Here is a 14,152-nt window from a genome sequence, read left to right as displayed (position 1 = left end):
GCTGGGGCAGATTGTCCATTCAGATGCACACACACACAGCTGTGAGCACCTCAGAGGCAATTCTGTGTCTAGGTCTCCCCATAACCAAAATCCTTGCCCAGAGCGGGTGTCAGTAACGGCCGTTGAATGAACGTTAAACAAGGAGCAGGGTCCCAGAAGTCTGCGCCTCTCAGGGCCAGCTGCCGTCAGATACTGGATCTGGAGTTTCCCACCTGCTTTGATTCTAGCTGAAAGTCTGCTGATCACAGCCTGGACTTGGAAGGCCAGTTACGTCTCACCGGTTCCCCAGATACACCGTCAGATCAAGTTGGAATGCACATCATCCAAGAGCCATCAAGAACAAAGTCATTCCGTCTTCTGATTTGTTCCCATCAGAGACTTGAACAAACAAACAAACACCAAGCAGTTCCCACTCCTGAGCAAACATTGCTTGAATTGATAGTGGATCAACAAGAGCCTGGATGGGTCAGCAGACACCAGTAAGCGAAGAGGCACATTACCGCAAGCAGTCCAAGGTCAGCCCACAGCGCAAACATAAGCAAATGTACACATAAAATATAATAACATCATGAATCACATACAGCAACGAAGACTGAGAAAGTACAGCTTCACGAAAGATGCAGAGATGGAGACAGACACACACACGTGTGCATAGATGCATAGATGGATGATGGATGGAAGGAGAGTGGGACAGAGAGAGAGGCAGATGGAAAATGTAACATTGGGGGAAGGCAGCCTGTTTTGTATTTTTGAGGCTGAAGGTTGAGATACGTGAATGTGCAAATGCACGTGTTTCACGATGGTAGCAAATGAGAGCCTCCGGGTGAGTTGGCTGGAGGCTGGGAGAGAGCATGAGTGTTCGGGAGTCAAGCAGCCCACGCCCGCCCCTTTGGCAAAGCTCCTCCTGAAGGGACAAGCTGGGGGCTTGGGCTGGGGGATGCTTCAGGTGGAGGCCAAGCACAGGGAAAAATGAGGTGACACAAAGAGGGAGCGTCAGCAGAACCTCTGTCCCCACCCAGGTCCAAGACTTCCACTCAACAAACGTTTGGGAAAGATCTCCAGCGCCCTCCAGAGCTTTCTGGAACAAGAACTGAGTTTCTTTCATTTTCCACACCCACCAAGACTGTGCCTAGGTACCCAGTTGTTGTTTTCAGTTGCTAAGTCGTGCCCGACTCTTTGCAACCCTACAGCCGGCAGCACGCCAGGCTCCTCTGTATCTCCCACCGTTTGCTCAAACTCCTGTCCGGAGAGTCAGAGACGCCATCCAACCATTTCATCCTCTGCTGCCCTTTTCTCCTTTTCCGGTACCCAGCACACTGTGCAAAATCTTGATAATGAAAATACTCTTGATGTTTATACTTCCCCTGCAAAGCATTCCCACACTTGTCATCTTCCTTGGCCTATGTCTAAAAACAGGCTGCTTCCACACCCACCTGCAGGCAGGGGTGAGGGGGGGATGGGGGGTGAGGGGCTGGACAGCTGAGCCCGCCCTCCCCCGCGGCTCCATCCGAGACCCTGGGTGTACAGAGAGTCTGGTGCACACTGCCTCCAGGGACAATATCCCAAGGCACCCAACCTCAGGGCACTTCCTGAAGCCTATTATCTTGCAGTAAAAGGTTTCCTTATTTTGGATAGCTCAGAATTTTCCTCCAGTACTCCTATTCCTCTGAGATAAACGTGGAGATCCTAGCTACTCAGCGTGTGGTCCATGGACCAGCAGCATCAACATCGCCTGTGGTCTTGTTAAAACACAGGCTCCCAGACCCCAGCCCGGAGCCCTCTTTGAGGGAACACGCCCACCAGGCCAGGCCTCATGGGGACGTGGGGACCTCCACTCATGCCCACCAGGTTGCTGTTTCTCTTGAAGAGTGTCTTACATTCCCTGGCTTCTAAAGGATTTCTCCAGTATTTACTCCATTAGCTAAGGGAAAAGGCGAGAGTGGGGGTTGGGGGGTGGGGAGGGGAACATATATTATTTCTTGAAAAGAAAACTGATATATTTTCCAGCAGTGTGATCTCATCCCATGTCTGTGAAGGACTAGTGTTAATCCGAAGTCAGTTTGAGTTAATAAAGCGTGCCTCTTCCTTACAACGACCTTTTGTTGGAGGTATTTGAGGTTTGCTTTTGTAAACAGTTCTTACTTAAATGAGAATCTTGTTATCAGTTTATTGAAAAAGTCAGTTATCCTGTGTCAAGCAATACAGAGCTTGCTTTTGCCCAATCTAGAAAATGTATCTACCCTTTCGAAATAAAATTACTTCAATAGACTTTAGTAATAACACATTACGTATGTGTGGATGTGTGTATATGATATAAAACATAAACAGGTGTTCATATATAATAAAGTGTAATCATATACACAACTATGTACTTATTTGCCATTTACAAAACATTTTCCATCCATGATCCCTTTCCAGGGTCATGACACAGAACCTTGGGCACACTCGATATTACTTCAGTTTTGCTGGTGAAAATATTGACGCTTTAGGTTCACCAAGTCAACCAAAGTCACCTGCCTGGTTCAGTGGTAACTAGCTGTCATCCTCCCCAACCTCTCCTGCCCCAAACGGCTACTCAGATTCCCTAAGACCCTTGGTGGACGTGTTAACTGATTATTCAGTCTTGGTTTCCATTTCATGCTGCAGAACGCAAAGGTGACTGGCTGCCCACGGCTCACGGAGAAATTAGGAAGAAAAGTGAGTTTCAGTCCGGGCACCAAACACACACACACACACGCCTACCTCCTGTCTTCAGAAAGGGTTTGTGGTGGTTGATACCTGCATTAGGGACAATAATAATCTCACGGAAAGAGACAACAGCCAAAAAGGTTTAAACACTAAAGATTACAGCGTCTCTACTATTCATTACGTTCTGACTGTTCAGACTCTGGGATGACAGCGAAACGGGAACCTCCCTCCTCCTCACTGACGTTTCAAAGGGCAAAGTGGTTCCGAAAGCGCGGCGGCGCTCCGTGCTGGTAACAGCGTGAAAGAAGCCAGTCACAAACGAAAAAAGACCCTGGGCTGCCGGGCCGGGAAGTCTAGGAGGAGGGCTCATGCGGCGAAAGCAAAGCCAAGGTACGACCAGGGACCAGAGTCCAGAGTCCGCCTCAGAAAACAATCCACGGGACGCTCCTGCAGCCTTTATTCTCCTGGACCCGGCTCATCATCCGCAGCAAAGAAGCAAACGTATTTTATGGGTTGTTATTCAGAACGTGGACAGTGTGCTAGACCACCTCTGCAATTTTACCCAGCAAAATCTTTTAAAATAGTAAACCCTGGAGAAAATTAATACAATGTGAAATACACTGAGAAAGTAAAGTGCGATGTAAATGCTTTGTGATGAGGTGATGAAAACCGAGCCGAGGTCTGCAAATAGCCGGGTCTACCTGACTCCACCACCGCAGAACAAGTCTGGCCACTGTAATCTCAGGAGGTGCAGATTTCAGCAAATGAACACAGACCCTTTCTGACAGATGTTACCTCTCCCAGCACCACCTGATGTGCAACTCCCAGATAGTGTTAATCGCTCAGTCGTGTCCAACTCTTTGCAACCCCACGTACTGTAGGCCACCAAGCTCCTGTGTCCATGGAATTCTCCAGCAAGAATACTGGAATGGGTAGTTGCTCCCTCCTCCAGGGGATCTTCCCAACCCAGGGGTCGAACCTGGGTCTGCTGCATTACAGGCAGATTCTTTACCAGCTAAGCCACCAGGGAAGCCCCAAATAATGTCAGGACAAATTCGGCTCCTTGGCCGTCGAGTCCGGGACGGGCCCACCTCCCCTGTCCCCATCACTTCAGCCTCGAGGGACAGACCTTCCCTGCTCACTCCGGGCGAGTCTGACTCCCCAGCAGCCTGCGGGCTGAGAGTAGGACTCCCAGAGGCTTTCTGTATGGCGACCTGCCCCCACCGCTGCAGCCACATTTTCACTAAGCTCATAGCTTCCCAGGTTCGTCTTGGTGTGAATTTTCAGAAGGGGACTCTTTGTCTCTCCTTCCACCCCTGGATTTTCTTTCTTTCAAAAGTAAAATAAAGCCGTTCCGAGCGATCCTTTTGTCCTTGTCTGCTGTAGGATCGCTGGAGCTCTCTGTGGCTCAGGCCGGGTGGTTCCCCAGTTCTGCTACTGCCTCCTTACAAACGGGAACATGCGCACTGTAGTCAATCAAGAGAGCTCCGTGTCCGTCAAACAAAACACATCTATGCATACATGTACACACTATAATATGCGTGTGCACTGTAATGTAGATGTACCCGGTTGCTCAGTGATGTCCAACTCTTTGCAATCCTTTTGGACCATAGCCCACCAGGCTCCTCTGTCCACGGGATTTCCCAGGCAAAAATACTGGAGTGGGTCGCCATTTCCTTCTCCCGGGGATCTTCCTGACCCAGGGATCAAATCCGCATCTCCTGTGTCTCCTGCATTGCAGGCAGATTCTGTACCTGCTGAGCCATCAGAAAAGGCCATTTTGTATATACACACAAGGAAAAGAACTAAATAGCCCCAGACCACATATATTCACACATATGTGGGTATGCATGTATATGTATGTGTGCACATATGGTTTGGAGGATATTTACACACACACATTCAGTAGGTCTGCCCTGGCTCCCCAGTTAGATGATCTGAATCAACTCTGAGACTCATGGAATCCAGCCTCCTCTTCACCTGGTCCCTTCCCGCCACAAACAGCCCATGAGGGCCCTCCCACGCTGAGCCATCGGTCCAGAGGACCTCCACGTGGAGACACAGTGGGGTCGCTGTGGGGGGGAAGTCCAGGCCGCAGGAGGAGAGCTCCCGATCTGTGCGTTCTGCTCCTGGGGCCCGTGTTCTCCAGTTTGCCCGAGTGTTGAGAAGAGCGTTACAGGTTCCCTCCGGCCCCTGCCCAACCCTTCCTGCCGGCCACGCCACATACCCCCTGCCTTGATCTTAAATTCAGCCGCTCTGGGGCGAAAGTGACCTCAAAGTGCGCTGGCTCCACCCTCAACGCCACCCACACAGGCCCCGCCCACCGCTGGTCGAGGTGAGACCGAGGACGGACGGAGGGAGGGGCCGTGGGAAGATGCAGGGTGTTTGGAAGGCCTGGCCTCGCCCGTGGCGCGCGGGTTCGTGCTGACGTCGGAGCTGGGACGGGGGTCAGCTTCGGCCGCGCGATGAGAATAGATGGGCCCGCTGCACGGCGGGAGGGGAGACCCCCTTCCATAATCTGAAGGCAGAGAGACGGACACCAAGCCCGTCACAGCTCAGGGCCCTGGTGACAGTGGAGGCACTGCCCGACAGCTGCCGGGGCGGGTCAGGGGTCCGCTGGCCCCCGGCGCAGCGCCTCGGGACTCAGAAGGAGGGGACGGGAAAGGGGGAACTCTGCTGACGCCTGTGTGATCTCCGAATCATAACCCGCTGAGTCCTCTCCTTGCTCCAAAGGCGATTTAGAAGAAGCTCCGGGACTGTGAGCCAGCGTTTGTTTACCGCCGACTTCAGTTATCAGTCGGAGGCTCGTGTTTCACAGGCCACATGTGTAAACGCCCGCTCCTCCCCACACTGTTTATGGAGAGGCAGAGCCCGAGGTTTCCAGGGTGCCCCGGCTCCTCCGGAGGGCTGGTAGGGGCCGGGGGCACAGGAGGTCAGCCTCCCTCCTGCAGGAATCTCGGAGCTTCCCGGAACCTTCCAGCACGTGGGTGGCAGATGTATCAGCTGACGGGAAAGCGAGAGCGTGAAGGCGGCCACCCAAGACTTCGGGTCACCCCCGACATCCCTGCCGGGGCTCGGATCCCAGCGCTCGAAGGGCACCTGCCTGCCGAGCCAAAACCAACCCGCCCTACGTGGGGCGCACGGCAGGGGCGGGGCCGAGGGCGGGGGCTCCGGGGCTCCCTGCAGCCCGCTGGAATAACCGGCCCAGGACGCCGCGATGCCTTGGGCGTGGCAGGCGGACAAAGGGCCCCACTCCGATCTGGGAGCGTCCCCGCTGAGTGCTGGAAACCAGCCGGCTGTGCTTGCGGCCCGCACCCTGGTGGTCCTCCGCTGACGGGCTCCCCCCGCTCTTTGTTGTCTTTAGGCCTGAGAGTCCATCTGGTTTTGATTCAGGTGGCCTCAGGCTCGCCTCAGAGGTGAAAAGGGTGCACACTCAAATTGAATTTCTCACAAATCTCAAACCAGAAGGATCCCCGTCTTCTCACACAAAGCCCGTTCTGCCTAGGCTGCCCCCGGCCTGGGAGCCTGGCATAAATCAGTTTCACCTGTTTGGCCCAAGAAGCCCGTGTTAGTCTAACAAGAGGGACCAACACAGCCGGAGGACGTCTGCAGTGCCTGAACCAGGGGAAACAGGGCGGTGACCTCTTGTTGACCTCCTGGTGGGGACAGTGGTTCTGGGTTCTGGTGGGGCAGAACTGGGTAGTTCTGGACATGTAACGGGGTTCTCTGGGTCTTCCCAGGTGGCTCAGTGGTAAAGAATCCCCCTGCAGTGTGGGAGACTTGGGTTCAATCCCTGGGTGAGGAGGATCCCCTAGAGTAGGAAACCCACTCCAGTCTTCTTGTCTGGGAGAGCCCATGGACAGATGAGCCTGGTGGACTGCAGTCCATGGGGTCGCAAAGACTTGGACATGACTGAGCACCCACACCAGTGGGGTTCTCTATCCACCCGAACCGTATCGGGGGAAGGCAGCTTTGTATCTGCAGACGGTGCATGTCATATCTGAGCCGTTAGAATTAAAAGCTCCCCTGAGGCTGCGGATCGGGTAGCAAGGCTTCTGAAGAGAGATGTTCAGGCCGTGGCCCCTTGTTTTGGGGGTCAAGGCTCGCACACAGCCCTCGTGTCATCGAGCTGGGTGAGGAGGCCCCGGTCGGTCGTGGGATATGTGGTCCAGCGGGCACACCTGCCGAGGATGCACCCGGAAGGAGGGATGTTCCTCTGCCCAGGGGTGCCTGGGTGTCCTTGGGACCTGTGGTCTGTCATCACGGTGACTTCTTGTTAAACATCACAAGTAAGATGAACAAAAAGAAGTTGGATCCTCTAAACAGGGACCCACAAACTGGCTGGTGCACTGGATTCAGCCCAAGCCTGTTTTCACCTATGAAATTTTATTGGTTCATGTACCTGTGCACACAGGGACAAAGCACTTGTCACGTGTTATCCAGGGCTGCTTTCTGAAGGGCAGAGTAGCTGTGACAGTGACTGCAAAGCTGAAAATATTTACCAACTCCTGCTTTATAGAAACAGCGTGCCTGCCCTGTTGTGGAGGCTCAGGCAACTTCTTCCTGGGTCCTTCCTGGCCTTCTTCAGTTGTCATCACGTTATCATCTTCAGTGGTGAAATTGGTAGCCTTCTTTTGTAAGAAGTCATCAAACTCCATTGTCCCTCTGCAGAGAGCAAAAAGCAGACATACCACAAAGGGGTGGGGGGAATCTCTGGAGGGGATGGAACTTCACTGGTCCCCGGACTCTGCTCCGTGAATTATTCTGGGACTCAAGGGAAAATGAAGCCTGATTTCCTGTTCAGAAAAACATCATCCATCGCCGAAGCCAGCCACACTGGACAACAGCTGGAAAGGGCTCAAGACGAGGTAAAAGCCTTGGAATGTCTTGGTTTTCAAACACACGCTGGATTGTTTTCTCCAGCTTCATCCGTCAGCATCTTGGGCGGGTGGTAGTGTCACCAAGGGCCTCTCAAGGTTTTCATGTGGAAAAGCAGCTTGAAACGATCCTATCTCCACAGGAAAGACAGATCCCTGCCAGGGTCAGCAGTCTGAAGCTCTGATTTCAAGAGGAAAGCAGAGCGGAGCGGAGGAGAGGGTCGGCCTCGGCCTCCGGGTGGAGGCGGCCCACTCTGAGCCTTGGCCCGCGTTCTCCCCCAGCGGTGGAGCGCGGCGTGATCCTGGGTCACGCTGTGACATGCGGACCACACAGAACAACGGAGGGCAGGGCTGTGAACTGACCGCTGCCCCCGAGCTCTCCAGGGTGTGATTTCAAGGAGTAAGTTAATGGCCTCCCTACAAAAGAGCCCCAGGGGTCCCTGGAGCTTGACCCCCAAACTTGAACTCTACCTGAACCGATTTTCTCATTTTTTCCCCCTTTTTTGAGGTTTGAAAACATTTAATCAACTCTCCTCCCAGGACATTTGAGTTCTGTGCACTCCTGCCCTTGTGGCTCCATCTGGGAGACGAGGTGCCAAAACCACCGCTGGAAAGGCGGCCCGAGTATTTTCAGTCGATGGAAAGCAGCAGGTAACGGAAATCTTGTGAGACGGCTTGTTCTCAGGAGATGGTTTTGGGTCCGGTTTTGCTGACCGGAGCATTCCCCGGGTTTGGCTAAACCTTGAATCAGCAATTGCACTTGAGACGCCGGCTCTCAGTTGTAATTGCAGTGGAAGTGCTTGCAAGCCCTGCCCCTGCCCTGCCCCTGCCCTGCAGTTGGCCTCCGGGTCTCCTCCTGACACACGCGCTTCCCGGCTCCCCAAGGGCGTTAACTCGCTTCCCATCCAGAAACACCGGGCTGTGGTTGGATAAACCACCTAAAGCTCTCAGTTCAAGTCAAAGAGCATCTCTTCAGCATCAATAGTATCCCGTTGCCCTAGGAATAAGCGGAGGAGCCTGGTGCCCCGGGTTCAAGGGGCTTGCCTAGCAGAAAAGGCAGACACTCCCACACGATGGTATCAGTGGCACCAATAGCGCCAGTTGAGTGTGGTGGGAACACACAGACCCGTGGAGATGCACCAGAGTGAGTAACTGTTTGTTGTTTTAAATAATGGTTCACACAAAGTTCTTCCCTCCAAGGCCAGTTAACTTAGGGAGGAGTTTGCTTTAAGAGTCTACATACAGGGACTTGTCTGGCAGTCCAGCAGCTAAGACTCTGCACTCCCAATGCAGGGGGCAGGTGGTCAGTCCCTGGCTGGGGAACTAGGAGTCCGTGTGCCCCTCATAGGACCAAAAATAATTTGGGGAAAGAGTCTAAATGTACAGACCATGGGTGGCGGGTCGTTTGCAATGCCGGGCTCATTTTCTGGGCTGGGGGTTGTTGTCTGGGGATCTGTGTTGAGAAAGGCTCCGAGGTTGTGGCTGGTCTCCGGGACTGTGATGGGCTGGTTGTCCTGGAGGGGAGACATAGCCTGGCGCCCGCTTCCCGGGCCCCCCGGTGAGCTGCAGAGGGCCTGCCCGTGAGCCCGATTTGTGTGCTCTGCGAGCCCCAGGCCGGCTCCTGAGACAGAAGAAGGCCAAGAGGAAAAGGCAGAGACAGCCACGTGTCGGAACACTGATGTCCACATAGACCCCCCACTCTGAGTTTGTAAGAACAGGCAGAATGAAGCCCCCACACAGCGCTTTAAGACTGAACGTGCGCTGTGGCCTGTCAGGAGGTAGAGACGGGATTGTTCGTAAACTTCAGATTCACCGAGCAAGGAGAGGGGAGGGGTTCGGCCTAGAAGCCTAAGGATCCGCCGAGAGGTGTGACACGTGTGTGCTTGTGGAGGCGCGGATTCCCAGCTAAGTTTGGAAGATTGAGGGCCCAGCCGGGGCCGGCCTGACAGCAGTCACCAGGCGGCTCCTGGTGGGGATGCACACGGTCGTATTTATCATCCGAGCTCCTAGGAGAAAGCGGGACTCCAGGACCGGCGCTCTGTACAACTGTCTGGGTATTTCAGGTATTATTCTCAGGAAAGTTCTCTTACCATGAAACATGTTCCTGGGTGGATTTCTGTCTGCCTGGCAGCACCGGCCCCATAAATCCTGCAGGAGAGAACTGGCCGGCTGGAGCTGGAAACTGCATGTAGCATTTCTTCAATGGCAAGAAAACGGCCACACATTTTTTTAATTGTTTCCCTCGCAAATAACTTTCAAAGAGCCTTACAAAAATGTTTTCCTTGCTTCGCTCCCCTGTGAGTTAAACACGCAGCCCCGGGGCTGCCAGTTGGCATCCCCCTCCTGACTCCGACAGACGGGTGGATGAGATTGCTGGGGTCGGGGAGGGGCGGGGAGCACGTGTTTCCTTGCAGTGAGCAAAATGGGCCTTTTGATTTTTAACCAACTCCTTAAAGCAAAAGCGGTTCCCACCCATGAGCGTTGCCTAACTGGGGGGCTTGGGAGATGAGTGCAGACAGGAGCCCCAGACAGAGCGGGCTCCCTGCTTCCATCTCCGCCTAGTCACCTGCCCGTGTGCGGATCACCTGCGCGGGGCCACCCTGTCCAGAGGCCTGGCTGGGCCTCCGGGGTGTGGACACGCGGCCGGGGCCCTGAGCGGTTCGACGAGACCCTTGCTCTCTCACCCCTCTGTGTAAAGGAGGATGCGCTTCCGTACGGGCTTGCGGCTCCATAATGAGATGCTTTTCTACTTCAATTATACTGTGGTAGAGCAAACTTTACACAATAAGCCTCAAATAGGAGCACAGCCTGCCCCAAAGCACATGAGTGGGCGTGGAGACGCGGTGGTCAGTCGGTGACACCGTGAACTGCGCAGGCCGCTCCTGCCGTGATCGGGCCTTGCTGCAGGCACGAACTTGTAAAGAGGCCAGGAATCTGGTTTTGACACATGCCTGACCCTCTTGCAGACCTTGAAAAAATTTTAAAGCTCTGCTTCTCTGCTTTTTTGCCCGACGAGAGCCATCTTCTTGGTTCTCCCCTCTCCCACCGTTAAGCAGGGCTGTATTCCAATCTGTGAGGTGTTGTCACACCATGGAAAGATCCCTGGGTGGGGAGTTCTTTCATTCATAGGTTTAATCAAGAATTATCGGGCACCTGTTGGCTGCTGGGCTCTGGACTGTCCCGGCTGCCTGCTGTGTGGAGGGGACAGACGCGAATCAGACAGTGACAAGGAGGAGTCTGCAGTTAAATCCACGGTGTGTTCTGTCCTCTGAGCTAACGGAGGAGTTGACTCCGTGATGGAGGTCTGGGTGAGGAGACAGGCAAAGGCGAGGGGCTCAGGGGAAGCATCTTTGCATTGACCAAGAGCAGCTGAAGGAACGGGAGGAGGAAGGGTGTTTCCACGTGAGCGGGGTTAGCCTGGGGAGCCCCCAGGATGGGGTCTTTCAGGGCAAAACCAGGACTGTCCCTGAAAGGGGGTGGGGTGCGCAGACCCCACTACAGCTGGAAGCCGGTGCTTTGAGGATTGGTGAGGAGGCCAGCCTCACTGGGAGACACGGGCAGCTCCCCACCCCAGACATAGATCCCGTGAGATAGACAGATGGGCCAAACTGTTCAGGGCCTTAAAGGTCGTGTTAAGGCCTCTCTCCCAAGAGCAAAGAAAAGCATCTTATGCAAGTAAATGACAGGTCCTGTATCCTTCCCCCAAAAGTTCATCCAGTTAGAATACGGAGACCACAACAGGGCAACGTCTAGCAGTCTTCTCGGGTGGAGCGGGCTGTGGCTTCTCGGCCATGGTGTGCCAGCTCTTGGCAGGGGTGCCTGCGGCGGGTGGAGACCCCGTTGGTAGAATTTGCTGGTTTCCACAGTGCACATCTCCCACCTGGTCCATTTCAAGCCACCACGTGGCATCCCTGAGCCCAGAGGTGGCAGAGATGCCACATGGACTCCAAGAACTTCCATTCGTGAAAAGCTAGAGGGCTTTCAAAAAAACCCGACTCCAATGACCGATAAACAGAAGCCTTCCCTTGAGGAGCTCTGACCCAGGAGAGGATTTTAAAACCTTCTACTACATAATGGGAAAATGTGATAGGCATAGGCCAGGCTTGCTACCCTGAATCTGGAGCTTTCTAATGACATAGGAAAGACAGAACCCTGAGAGAAATGTAAAAATCACACCAGGTTAGCAAAAAGCACTTTGCATCTGCTGACAAGTGCTCAGTCATGTCCAACTCTTTGCAACCCCATGGACTGTAGCTCACCAGGTGCTTCTGCCCATGGGATTGTCCAGACAAGAATACTGGAGTAGTTTTCCATTTCCTTCTCCAGGGGATCTTCCAGACCCAGGATTGAACCCCATTTCCTGCATTGGCAGGCGGATTCTTTACCGCTGATCCTTCTGTGATGCAGGAAGTCCCTCCGAGAGCTGAAGGCCAACACCATTGTGATGCCCTGATGTCACTAAGGTTTCTGCTCTCTCACCACATAGGTTCAAAGATTTTGGAATTCCAACCAATATTTTAAAAACAAAAATTCCACAGAATGGCAGGCTCAGAATGCTGTATGCCCCTGGCCTTGGAAAGAAGGGCAAGCACCATTTTAACCCCACCTGGACAATGTAGACATTCAGGCTCAAGGTCAAGGAGATCTGCAGCTCTTGTGGGCAGGGATCATTTCTTTCTCACTTTTGTGTCCATAGTCCCTGAACTTGGGGTCAAGTTCAAATTAGAAGTTAAAAGATAGATATATAGATAGATAATTTAACTTGCATAAAAAGATGTCTTCAGGATTACCTTTATAATTTTCTGTCATTTAAAGCTATATTATTGGTTCAGCTTTAGTATAATTATTTGCCTTTTCAGAAAATGATAGCTTACTAATTTTTTAAAAATTTTGAATACATTTTTACTAAGGAATAGACATAGTGTACAGAAACTTCTGAGGATGGTGCAGAGAGGTCCCATAAATCCACTTCCAGTTCCCCTGATGTTAAGAGTTCACATTACTGTGGTACATTTGTCACAGTTAAGGAGCTGACATTGATACATCATTATTCATCGAAGTCCATAGTTGCTTGGATTTCCTGAGTTTTTACCTAATGTCTCTTTTCTGTTCCAGGATCTTGTCCAGAGAGCACTTTACCCTGAGTCGTGATGTCTCCGGCTCTTCTTGACGGTGACAGTGTCTGTTTTCCTCGTCTTGGATGATTTTGTCTGTTCCGAGGAGTACTGGCCAGGTGTTCCCTTTGTACTTTCAAGACAGTCCTTTGGATTGGAATCTGTCTGGCATTTTTCTCTTGATTAGACTGGGGTACCTGGGAGGAAGACCCAGAAGGAAAGTGCCTTTCTCACACACCGTGTCCAGGCACATGCCGTCAACATGACCCATCACTGTGATGTTGGCTTGCAGGCTTCTCTTCTGCAAAGTTGCTCTATTTTCCTCTCCTTTCAATGTTGTAAGAAACTACCAAACTGTCTTCCGAACTGGTTCTACCATTTCCATGCCTACCGGCAATGACTGAGAGTTTCTTTTGGTCTGCATCCTCACCAGCAATTACTATGGTTAATTCTGGATTTTAGTCATCCTTATAGTACAAAATGGTATCTCATTGTTTTAATTTGCATTTCCGTAAGGACAAGAGGTTCTGAGCATGTTGTTGTATGCTTATTTTCCATCAGTGTATCATCTTTGTGGACCTCCCTGGTGGCTCAGATGGTAAAGAATCTGCCTACAATGCGGGAGACCCTGGGAAAAGTGGAAGCAGGGACAGATTTTACTTTCCTGGGCTCCAAAATCACTGTGGATGGTGACTGCAGCCATGAAATTAAAAGACACTTTCTCCTTAGAAGGGAAGCTATGACAAACCTAGACAGAGTATTAAAAAGCAGAGATATTGCTTTGCCAACAAAGGTCCATATAGTCAAAGCTATGATTTTTCCAGTAGTCATGTACAGATGTGAGAGTTGGACCATAAAGAAGATTGAGTGCGGAAGAATTAATGCTTTTGAACTGTGGTGCGGAGAAGAGTCTTGAGAGTCCCTTGGACTGCAATGAGATCAAACCAGTCAATCCTAAAGGAGATCAACCCCGAATTTCACTGGAAGGAATGATACTGAAGCTGAAGCTCCAATACTTTGGCCACCTGATGCGAAGAGCTGACTCATTGGAAAAGATACTGATGCTGGGAAAGATGGAGGGTGGGAAGGGAAGAGGGGAGCAGGGGATGAGAGGGTTCGGTGGCATCACCGACTCAGTGGGCATGAATGTGGGCAAACTCCAGGAGACAGTGGAGGACAGAGGAGCCTGACACGCTGCAATCCATGGGGTCGAAAAGAGTTGGACACAGTTGGTGATTAAACAACAGTGATTTCACGGTCTGTTTGTGCCATTCACGGACCTGGAGGTTGATTCCAGTTTGGGGTGTGTGTGTGTTCGTTTAGTCACTCAGTTGTGTCCAACTACTTTGGGGGGTTATTATAAATAAAAATTTTATGTACAGTTTTTTGTGTGTGTAAATATAAGTTTTTTTTCTCTGGGGTAAATGCCCAAGAGTGCAATTGCAGGATTGTATGGTAGCTGCTTGTTTAGTT

General features: G+C 52.1%; 1 long non-coding RNA gene across 1 annotated transcript; it reads left to right on the top strand.

Moving 5' to 3' along the window:
* Positions 1-5,094: 5,094 nt before the first annotated feature.
* Positions 5,095-14,063, top strand: LOC145518592 (uncharacterized). The gene is made up of 3 exons (XR_014063010.1): positions 5,095-7,556; positions 7,709-7,965; positions 12,681-14,063. It is a non-coding gene; the product is annotated as an uncharacterized LOC145518592 (long non-coding RNA).
* Positions 14,064-14,152: the final 89 nt, after the last annotated feature.

Source organism: Giraffa tippelskirchi, chromosome 8, assembly GCF_054371585.1.
Source record: "Giraffa tippelskirchi isolate mGirTip1 chromosome 8, T2T-mGirTip1v1.2.pri, whole genome shotgun sequence".
NCBI classification, from domain to species: Eukaryota; Metazoa; Chordata; class Mammalia; order Artiodactyla; family Giraffidae; genus Giraffa; species Giraffa tippelskirchi.
Note: the sequence above shows the minus strand (reverse complement) of the source record. Positions and strands in the feature narration are given on the sequence as shown.